Source organism: Vidua macroura, chromosome 2 (assembly GCF_024509145.1).
Source record: "Vidua macroura isolate BioBank_ID:100142 chromosome 2, ASM2450914v1, whole genome shotgun sequence".
Taxonomy (NCBI): Eukaryota; Metazoa; Chordata; class Aves; order Passeriformes; family Viduidae; genus Vidua; species Vidua macroura.
This window is the reverse complement of record NC_071572.1, coordinates 91,092,507-91,103,484: the sequence shown is the minus strand read 5'-3', so window position 1 is coordinate 91,103,484 and position 10,978 is coordinate 91,092,507.

Here is a 10,978-nt window from a genome sequence, read left to right as displayed (position 1 = left end):
GAGACATTTGTTTGAATCAAACACTTCACATGCCATAGTTTGGGGATTTTTCTGCTGTTTGTACTAGATAGAACTCTAGCTGGAGAAAAATTAGATGTTTTCTGTTAGTGGAGCTATTCAAATGAAACAGAAACTGTACAGTAAGGGGTGGCTTGCCAATGACTAGCACATGCGTCATCAACAAATGGTAGGCTTATTTTCAAACTTCTTGAAAAGGCATTAGTAAGCAAGGGTATAGCAAGCTCCTGGCAGTGACTATAGACCAGTGCAATCTGTAATGTCTGGCTGCTGGGAAATACATACAGTGCAGTGTTTAAAACATCTGTTGGTAACTTTTAAGGAGTTGATTTAAGAATGAAGGTCAGTGCTTGCTGTGTCATAGAAAGCTTTGCTGTAAGTTTGGTGTGCACTGTCTCAAACCCAGATGAAGTTGTTGAGTCACTGCTCCTTGCCTGCCAGCACTGCAGAATGTTACTTGCTGTGCTGGAAGCCACTGTGCTGCAGCGGTTTTCCTCCAGCAGGAGTGACCTAGTCATGTCTGTTTCTTATCATACCATACACCCCTTTTGTAGACTCCATTCCATCTTTCTAATCACACTGACAGGATGGAAGGGACTTCCATAAATTTTTTTCTGCTGCTGCAGTCTTATTTTAAATAATTGGAAATATGAGGTGATTCTGCAATGCAGAATTTTCTGTCTTCAAGGAAATGTTACTTTGAAAATGGCTTTCATTTTATAAAAATCATTTTATGTTGCAGAGACTGTTAATTTTTTTTTTTTTTATTGCATGTCCCTTCTTGTATGGCTTATATGACTTCATTCTGAACCAAATATAATTTATTTATAGCCACAGGAGAATTTTCCATATGTATTTTTAAATCTAAGTGCTGTTCTGTTTGGAAAAGTGGTTATAAAATTTTTAGCATAGGAAATTCTATATATAATATTAAAAAACTCTCAAATCAGATCCAACCCTTTTATATATAAAAGTGGTTGGTTTTTTTTTTTTTGTTTTTTTTTTTTTTTTTTTTTTTTTTGTAGTTTTTTTTTTTTTAATTACCATGGGTAGTCAAAAAATTCCTTGCTGTTAAGGTCATACGAATTTTTTAACATTGTTTTAGTGGTTCTGTACAACAAATTTGTATATGATACCTTGAAATTTCTCGGATTACCCGAGAAATTACAGATTCCAAGTTCTCTTTTCAAATGGATGAGATTTTAAAATTTATTTTTGTTGTTGTTGTTGCAAAAATCTGCAAGTTGGAACATGTACTCTTTTATTTTTTTTTAGTCAGTCACTGTGATTTCTGTATCATCAGTTTCCAGGATATTTTTATTTAGACATGAAGAAAAAGTAAGGGGATCAGATTTTTTAGAACAGGCATGGCTAATTTCCAATAGTTCAAGAGTCTAACTCCTCCATCCAGAACCTTGAAAGGTTCCATTTCTGTATTACCAATTCTTCCCAACTCTTCCCTTCTACTAAGAGGTCACATACTAGACAGAATCTGTGGTACTCAAAGTGTTTTTCCTCTAATGTTAATGTTAAATCATCACAGGACATAATTTGTGAGTATTGTCTTGTCATGTGATGTGACATAGGTTGGGGAACTTCAGCGTGGCACTGATAGCAGGATGGTCCATGGCCCTGTATGTGTCCCATCACTTGAGAAGTTTCACAAGGAGAGATGGCTGTTACTTGAGATAGCTTTGTTCCTCTCCAGGGTCCCATTCAAACAACTGTGCATGCTTCATGTGATGCTAAATCACTCCCATGATTCTTAGAAAAGAAGAATTAGATTTTGCCAATGCGGCTTGGTGGTTCACCAAGATCTGGACAGTATTTTAGTAGCTAATGTGGATGGAACTGCATTGGGTTTCAACTCCTTCCATTTTGCCCTGCAACCCTCATTTGTGTCCCTTCTGCAGGTATTAAGACATAAAAAGATAAACATTAAGAGATTAGAAAGCAGTCTTCTCATTCTTTTGGACACAGTAGGAAAAATCTGTTATGACAAACTCTGAAGGAGATGTAACAAAATGGGAAGTTAAAAGGACAAAATGATAGCAAATGATAGAAAAATGAACAAAGTCTTAAACCAAAGCAAACAGAGACAGAGACATCTTGTTTATGTTAAAATAGTTTTTGTATTATTTCTGGTGAAAGCATGATCAGATCCACAATATTTTCAACATTTTCTTACAATCCTGTAGAATTCAAGATACAAATACTGCTGATGAATAAAATCAGTTGTTGTAGCACTGGTAATCTGGTTGTAGTACTGGTACCTACCTACTTTTTCCCCTTCCACAGAAACTCTGTTGCTTTGGCTGTCAAGAATCAGTTTTAGCTCTCTGTCACTGAGTAAGGTCTTAAATGTTTTTAGTTTGGTCATGGATGGGAATTGAGGACCTGTTGGAATGAAGTGGAACTGTTGGCTGGAGGTCTGTAGTCCATATTTTTGCTCAAAGCAGGAGGATCAGAATTGGCTCAGGTCAGTCATGTACTTTTAGACAGCTTCTCTCCTAGTGACAGGATTTTTCCTGCTGTTTCATGTGAACCTCCCAAGCTACAGTTTGTTGCCATTGCCCCTTGTTAGTCTTGCACTACTAAGAAGAGCTCAGCTCCATGGCTTTTTGAAACTGTCCTTCAGGTATAGGCAGGATGTTACCATACTGCACCCTGTAGTCTCCACATCCTCAGACTAAACAGCCCAAATCCCCTCATATACTCCTTGTAGGTCATGTGCTTTGGGCCCCTGACCATGTCAGTAATCCTCTGCCTGGAGGTAAAGCAAGCCCCAAACACCACTATGTTCTGGTCACAGTAGCTTCATCAGCACAGAGCAGAGACTCACTTTCTTGGATCTGGAAAGCCTGGTATCCCCTAGCTCCTTTGGAGCAGGGCTGTTGTCCAACCCCTCACTGATGCACAGCCCATGGTCCCAGGCGCAGAACTTTGTACACAATGAACAGTGGCCTTTCTGCTGGCCCCCTCCACAAGTTTCTCAAAGTGCCCCCTCAACTCATTGGGATCAGAGGCAGGCTCACTTTTCAGGAGTGAGAGCACTTTCCTTAAGTCTTGAATGGTATGAGGACTTAACATACACCCTTTTGAGATAGGACAGGAGGTATGACCTTTGACAGGCTCCGACAGAGAGCAGAAAAGACGTTTCCTTCTGTGTTTTGCATCCTTGAGAAAGAATGAAGTTCATCAGCTGTAACTATGTATGCTCCATATGCGTGCCTAAATGCTGTGAATTACGTGAAACACTAGCGTGCTTTTCTGCCGAAGGAGGGATGTGCCTGCGGTACCATCTACATGCGAAGCTGCAGCCTCTGCCTCGCCCCAGGTGACCGGGCTCTCTCTCCCGGGGTCCTGCGGGCACCGGGCCGCGGGGAGCCGGGAAACGCCTCCGTGCGCCGAGGCTGAGGAGCCGCCCGAGCCCCACCGCACCTCCGCAGCCGCGGCCGCCGCTTTTAGGGCGGCACTTCCACCGCTCCCGCCTCCTCCTCCGCCTCCTCCGCGGCGCGGGCCTCCGGGCGGCGCAGCCCCACCCCTTCCCCGCGCGGGGAGCGCCGCCGGCGGGGCGAGTAGCGGTCCTTTGTGTGCGGCGGCGGCGGGATGTGAGTGCGGGCCGGGCCGGGCCGGGCGGGGAGGCTGCGGCATCGACTTCGCCGCTTCCCCTCGGAGAGCGGGACAGGCCGCCCATCGCTGCACCCTGCGGGCTCCGGCTCCCGTCTCGGGCCTCCGCGGTGCCCGAGGGGGAAGCGAGCGGGCGGCGGCGCGGCGAGCCTTTTCTCATCTGGTGTCTGTCGTGTTGCCGCAGGCTGGCCCGGGTGACCGTCCTCCATGACTGTCTGGGCTGCAGGACCTTCGAGCTGCCGCCGTCCGCGGCTGTGCGGGACGTGAAGAGACGGATCGACGCGGAGGCCGGGCTGCCCCCCGCCGAGCAGCGCCTGTGGCACCGCGGCAGAGAGGTGAGGGCCGGGCGGGGCGGCGCCTCTCGCTCCGCGGGGCTGCGGGAAGTCCCCACCCGGCTGCTCCTGTGTCACGCGTGGGCAGCGCGGTGTGTGCGTGTCCTTCGGTGTTCCTCTCGTAGGAAGCGTGGAGGTCGTTTGGACGACCCTCATACCGCTCTTGATGGTGCCAGCTTTTAACATCCGAGTTTTTGTGTCTTTTTCTTTTTTTCTTTGTTTCTTTTCCTGAAGTTCTCCGTGTATTTTATCCTGATTTCTCTGGGGAGTTGTTGGGGAGAGCAGAAATTCACTGGAGAGTGCTGATGTGTTTGTTCTGCCCTCCTGCCATTCTGGCGAGTTTCAAAAGCAGAGTTGACATCACAGTGAGATGAAAGTGACAAGTTGAAAATTGAGGTCTGGGCACAGGAGAGAGTCGAATGAATGAATGACCTTGTTCTGTTGAAGGCATCAGCCTGGTGTCAGTCTTTCAATACTGCTTCCTGTGCTTCTAGCTGCGCTCTTGGGAAATGGGAACCTGGCGACCTGATGGGATGAGTAGAGGCAGGAAGGGGAGAGAGAGGAGGTTGGAAGTTAGTGTTAAATAGGGCAAGGAGATTTGCAAAGGTGTAGAGAAGAGAGAAAACCTTATTGTGGCCTTTCTAAATAAAATGGGGGCTTATAAGAAAGATGGAAGGATACTTTCTGCCAAGGCCTGAAGTGATAGGACAAGGGACAATGGCTTTAAACCAAAGGAGGGTAAGTTTAGATTTGGCACACGGAAGAAATGTTTTAGGATGAGGGAAACAAGTTGCCCAGAGAAGTTGTGGATTCCCCATGACTGGAAATGTTGATAACCAGGTTGGATGGAGCTTTGAGAGACCTGATCTAGTTTCTGTTCATGGTGATGGTAGGAGAGGGAGTTGAATGACATGGTCTTCAAATGTCCCATTCCAACCCAAACCATTCTATGAGACAAGGAAAGATACACATGTTGGTTGTATTGCTTAGGAAGCTTTTAAGAACCTGGGCAACACAAGTTGGCTTTGAGGGCTCAGGTTTGAAGCAAACTGCCTGTGTAGTTTATCTTTTTTTGTCTGTCCTTGATTTTGTTCTCACCAGACCTTCCTTTTTTGGAGGACAAACTCTGTATCACTTTCTAAAATTTGCCTGGAAGCAAAGATCTGACTGCCACAGAAAACTTATCTTTTGTAAGGAACAGTCAGTAAGCAGACTGTAATTGCTTTTCTGTTTGGGTTTTTTATTACTATAATGAACTAGAATATATATGAAAATATTTATTCTGCACTGTAGCAAATTTGAAACTAGTTAATAAACTTTTGAACTCCTATTTATTGGGATCAAATAATTTTTTAATTTTTTTGAGTAGTAGAATATTCATCCATAAATAATTTTTTTCCATTAGAACTGTTATGTGCAATTTACAGATGTTAAGTAAAGTCCAGTATCTTTTTCTCTCATAGTTCCTTACTGTATTACACTACTGATTTGGATCTTTTCAATGTCCAGGTTTCTAGTGGTGTCTTGGCAGAAAAATTGTACCTTAGAATATTTGGTTACTCTATTCCTTTAATGCTTGGTGATGGCTTCCAGCATTCTGTAGATTGCTTTATATTTTAATGATTTCAGAGTAGTTATAGTCAATTTTATGTCTTCAGAAAGTTCAACTCAAGTACAATATTTCTGCAGTTTTATGATAAACTCACTGTTGTTTTAATTACTATTTAAAACTGGTAAAAGTAAAAGAGAATGTAAGTTTTTTTTGCTTACTAATGATGTTAAATCATGATTATGTACTAAGACTAGGGTTGTCTTTTATTAAGCGTAGTTAGATTGTAAGCATCTATGTCTTTGTAAACACCAACTGCTTTCTAGTGATTTGTTTTTACCCATCAAAGTGAGGAAGTAGTCCCAAAATCTACTATAAACTGAAACTAATATAATAATGTAATTTCACGTAGGAATATTTTAATCTAGTTTCTGATTAGTACAGTGGCTTTCTAAATCTGCATTTGTTGTTGCGTGCAGGATAACATGGGTCATATATGAGTCTTGTAGCAGCACTTGGTATGAGACACACATCATAGGAAGCTAGAATTGCAACAAAAGCTTTTTATACTATGATTATGTGATAGTTTTCCCAATGGCTGCTAAGGAATGTGTTACTTAGTTTGCCTCAGTTTCTCTATGATGTTCCTGGTGAGGCACAGGAGGTTGGATTAGGTGACTTTCAGTGGTCCCTTCAACCTTGATCATGCTGTGATGGGTCTGCATGTAGAGGTAATGGGGGATGAGGCTGTCAGATTCTTCAAGGAGGTTTCTCTGACACACTTTTCTCTCTACAGAATATCTTGCCAGCTGCTTTAAGGTGCTCTTGCTTAGTTTAAGCTCCCTATGAAATTGCATACCCAGATGTACTTGTGGAGTATACAGACTACGGACTTCCTGTATATGTTAATTTTTTTTGTGGACATGCACCTTAGAACAATAACTGATTTAGTTTTATGCTTCCAGAACTTCCCTGAATACAAAACTTTTTCAATTGTAGAAACAAGAGGCCATGGCTTGCTTTTAGTATGCTTCTATAGGCATTTTTTCCACCTGATTTGTTTTGGTCCTGTTATTATCCAACAGAAAATTCTGACCAAGCTCTGTCTTATTTTTTCTTTCAGTTGTCTGATGGTATCAAGATTGTGGATCTTCAGAAGTCTCAAAATCAAGTTTTTCTAGAGCTTCAGTCAACAGGTTTGAAAGGAGGAGGTATGGAAAATATTTGTCTCTGTTTATAAACTGGAAGCTCAAAGCATTTTCTGATGCAATATGGAGTTAATTGAAATTTTTCTCTTTTTTAAATGAGAAGCAATTATTTTTCATGCAAGTCTTAGGTTTGTCACCTGTTCTTTTCATTCTGCTCTAGGAAAATTAAACTTCTCTTTTTGAGTGCCTTGGTGTTTATTTTTTTCCTGTTTTATAATGTGTAGAATTTAGGTTGTTGCTGTCCTTTGGAATCAATAAGACTTGCCTTTCAGTAGTGTTGTAGCTGCTTTGTCTCATATAAAATAATCCAGATACTTGAAAACAATTCAGATACTGAAAGGATATCTTTTCAGTAACCATCATGTAAAAAAATTATAATACTGGTGAAAATTTCTGGATTTCTTCTATTGTTTTTAGGTTTTTTTCTTCGATAGCTTGGTTTTCTTTTGATTCTGTCTGTTATTTACATTTTTATTAAAAAAACCTGAAGGTGTATCTTTTCATATCGTATCTTCATAACTTAATATCTTCAGAAATGCTCTAATTAAAATCTGTCATGATTATTTTATTTGGCTGCTAGCATTAATATTCTTCTCACAATAACTTTATTGTAAGGCAATGAAATAAATGCTAATCAGATGGAATGATGAAGAAGAAAATCCTTCTTTTCATGCAGATATTTTATTTGATCTCACAAAATATTCTATTTCTTAGCCTCATTTCTATGACCTTATGGTTCTGACATCAAACATTTTTCTTTCTGTCATTCTTGACTGTTTTGCTGTGTGTAGGCTGTGGTAGACTAAATAAAAAGAGTCTTATTTTCTGCCATGCAGCTATATAGAGAATAAAGTGTAGTGGCCCTAAGAAATCTTTCATGGGAAAGAAAAACTCTTGCTGTATTTTTGTGCCTAGGATTGGAGATTTTCTTAGAGATGTCACTGTAAGCAATCTATGTCTAGATAAAGTGCTTAACATTTCCTGGCCCACAGTTCTGATGTAAGTCAGTCTAAAACATCTGAAGGCTTCAGTATCAGCCTTTTGTGTTCATTCTGGAGTCTTCCAGTTCAGAGATTTTTCCTTACTGCAGGTGAATCAAGAAGTGCCCTGAATTTCTAACTTGGAAGTGCATGGTCACCATGCACATGGGTTGCTGAAGTGCTCTGAGAATTATCCGTGTCTCCTTTGTGTTCATTTATTGCTGGTGTCTATCAAATAAGGCATAATCTTTTCATATGATCACAAAATAATTCATGTTGGAAGGGACATGAGGAGGTTTTTACTCCAGCCTGCTGCTCAGAGTGTGGGCAGCTCTGAGGTCAGTCTGGGTCACTTGAGGGTTGATCTGGTTGAGCTTGGAAAGAGGAGGGAGACTGCACAGAGTTTCTGGCTCCTAAGTGCTTGACTGCTCTTACAGTAGAACAAGTTTCTCCTTTAAATTTGTGGTACCAGTTTTGTGTTAAATATGACCACCTCTGAAACTGAAGAAAGACCAGTTTAGCCTTTCATAGCATGCAGTAAAAAATGACCAACAGCCAGAGTAATTGTTGTGACATACATAGAGCTCTGCTCTTAAAGAGAACAAAGTCTGTCTTCATTCCTATCACTTAATAGTTATTTGTCTGTTTGTGTGGTGGTTCCCATGGTGAATGAAATGTGTTGTTTAAACACTTCCACCTGCCTGTCCAATTTAGAGAAGATCAGTTTCTTCATTTTAGGTAATGTCTGTTGATCAGTTCAGCTTATTTTGGAGGTATGCATATTGACTTTCATATACTTCTGTATACTGCAAAAATAACAGAAGTTATGAAATACTTCACACATTCGGCTGTCCATTGCAATTTCTTGCTTATTATGTCATTGATGCTATTAAGTTACCTTAAATAAAGTGACTCAAGAAAATTTTAAAGACAAAATATTTGATGTTTTTACTTGATGCTTTCTCAGCAAATAGAACTCTTATTTGTCCCCTTTCTTCCACTTTGCTTTTTTATCCTAGTATTTTATTCCAGAATATACATAATATGCAGGTTTGAATCTGTGTGCTTCATAAACGTGTATACGCAGAAGAGAGGGAGAGAATAATTACTTGTTAACAATTTTAAAAGGAAGCTTTAGATGGGGCATCATTAGGGTCTGTTTTCCTTGTGAGGATTGCATTATTGCTATTTGTTTGAAGCACATGTTTTAGAGGTTTGGTTAGGGAGCTGCCCTTTAGTCTCAGACTGGAGTTTGAAATTAAGACTATTTTACCTTTCATTTTGTGATAGACTTTTTCTCTTGGAGCAGATGTTCATAATGCTGGGACGCTTTTCCCTCCAGTGTTAGGCCCTGGCAAAACCAAAGCTGGCACCAGGTCCATGCCTAGAGTATGTCAGAACAGGGAGTGTACACTAGAGCCAAAACCCTCTGTGCCTGTGTGTGTAGCTGTCAGTAGGGATCATCACTGGCTGTGAAAGAGTTAGAGCCACTACTGCCCTGGAATACTGTCCTGCTACTTAAAAAGTAGTAGTCCTTTAGAAATTGCTGCTTTTGAACATCAAGTAGTTGGAATTGTGGTATAACTGTTGTAAAGACTTAGCCCCTAAATTTATTTAATCTAGGTATGAAACAGCTTGTTGACTTCAACATCAAGACTGCTGTTTCACCTTCTTTAATTAAAAGATTTATAATGTAGGATTGTCACAGCTGATTCTGGAAAGACGTTACAATAATAGACCCTGAGTTAATTTTAAGAAATTATTGTTTCCAGTAATTGTTTAGTATTTTTTTAAATCTCAAATTAAGTGCATATTAGCATAATACACAGCTTATTTATTTATTTGTTTTTAGGTCGTTTTGGACAAACAACTCCACCACTTGTTGATTTTCTAAAGGATATCTTAAGAAGATACCCAGAGGGAGGACAGATTCTTAAGGTAGACAATAAGTAGTATTTTTAACAGTCATTTAATATGCATGAAATAATGCCAAAGTTTAACACTTCCCAGCAAATCTTGTGGTTGTTTTATCTTATATTCACTGTACTACAGAAGATATGTGTGTCCATTTCTGTGGACAAGGCAAAATGAGTTGTATGCTTTGTGTGTTTTTTTTTTTTTTTTTTTTGTTTTTTTTTTTTTTTGTTTTTTTTGGTTTTTTTTGTGGTTTTTTTGGTTTTTTTTGTTTGTTTTGTTTTTTTTTCCTTTAAAAATTTCTGAGTTTGCTCAGTAGAAGATGAATTGTGTGATTTATCATAGCTTCCTATGCTAATGTCTGAAAATAGCAGTTTGATTTTTTTTAAGAGCATCTGGAGTGATTAGGTGGGTGTTAAACTTCTCATCCAGCATGCTTCATCACGTGGGTGGTAGGAACTTAATTTTCTTTGTGTATGGGAATACTGGGTTCTAACAAATGGGATTTGATACATATATATCTTACCTATCTATACGTGCATGCATTCAAAACACTCAAATACAAATGTTGACAGATGATGACAGTTCCTTATGTCTGTTGTCTTGTTTGCAACCATGGAACTAGAAGCTGATTGTGCTTAGTGGGAATGCCCAAGATAAGCATATTTTCAACTGTTTTGGCAAATTTCCTCCTGAGTATGTTCTGAGCAGTGTCTGTATGTAGGAGGGGTGCTTACATTTTTATTATTTTTCAGTACTATTTGCATCTGTAAAATGCGTTTATGCATTTGAATTAAGAAGGGTTCAAATCTCCTCAATATTTTTAACCCAAACTTTCATTCCAACATGAAGAAATAAGGAAAGGTCCTTAGAAATCAGATAGGTAAATTTAAAAGTAGAAATGATGCTATTTTCATAGTTTACAATTTAGGGTTAACAGATTGTTAGAGGGAGATTGCTACCAGGAATTTTGCTGATACCTTACGATTTATTTCAGTGTTTTGATTCTTCAGATACAATGCTGTTACAGCTGAATGTAGCAGTTACCTTGTGTGCCACAGCATGAATGCAAGTCTGACTTCATGGTGATTGCCATACTTAGTATTAAATATTTCTGGAAACTTTGGGCTATCTTACTGTTTCTTCTTGAAGGACTGTCATGATTGTTCTTTTAGAAAAAGAACTGCATATAAATATCTTGTGAAGATTCTTTAAACATTTGTTGTTTATGCTTAACTATAGGTATATTTTTTGCTATTTCATAATACTTCAAAACTATGTAGAAGTGACAATATAATATGCATTATAGACTCAACATACTGTCAAAAATTGCAAAATAAAAGGGTT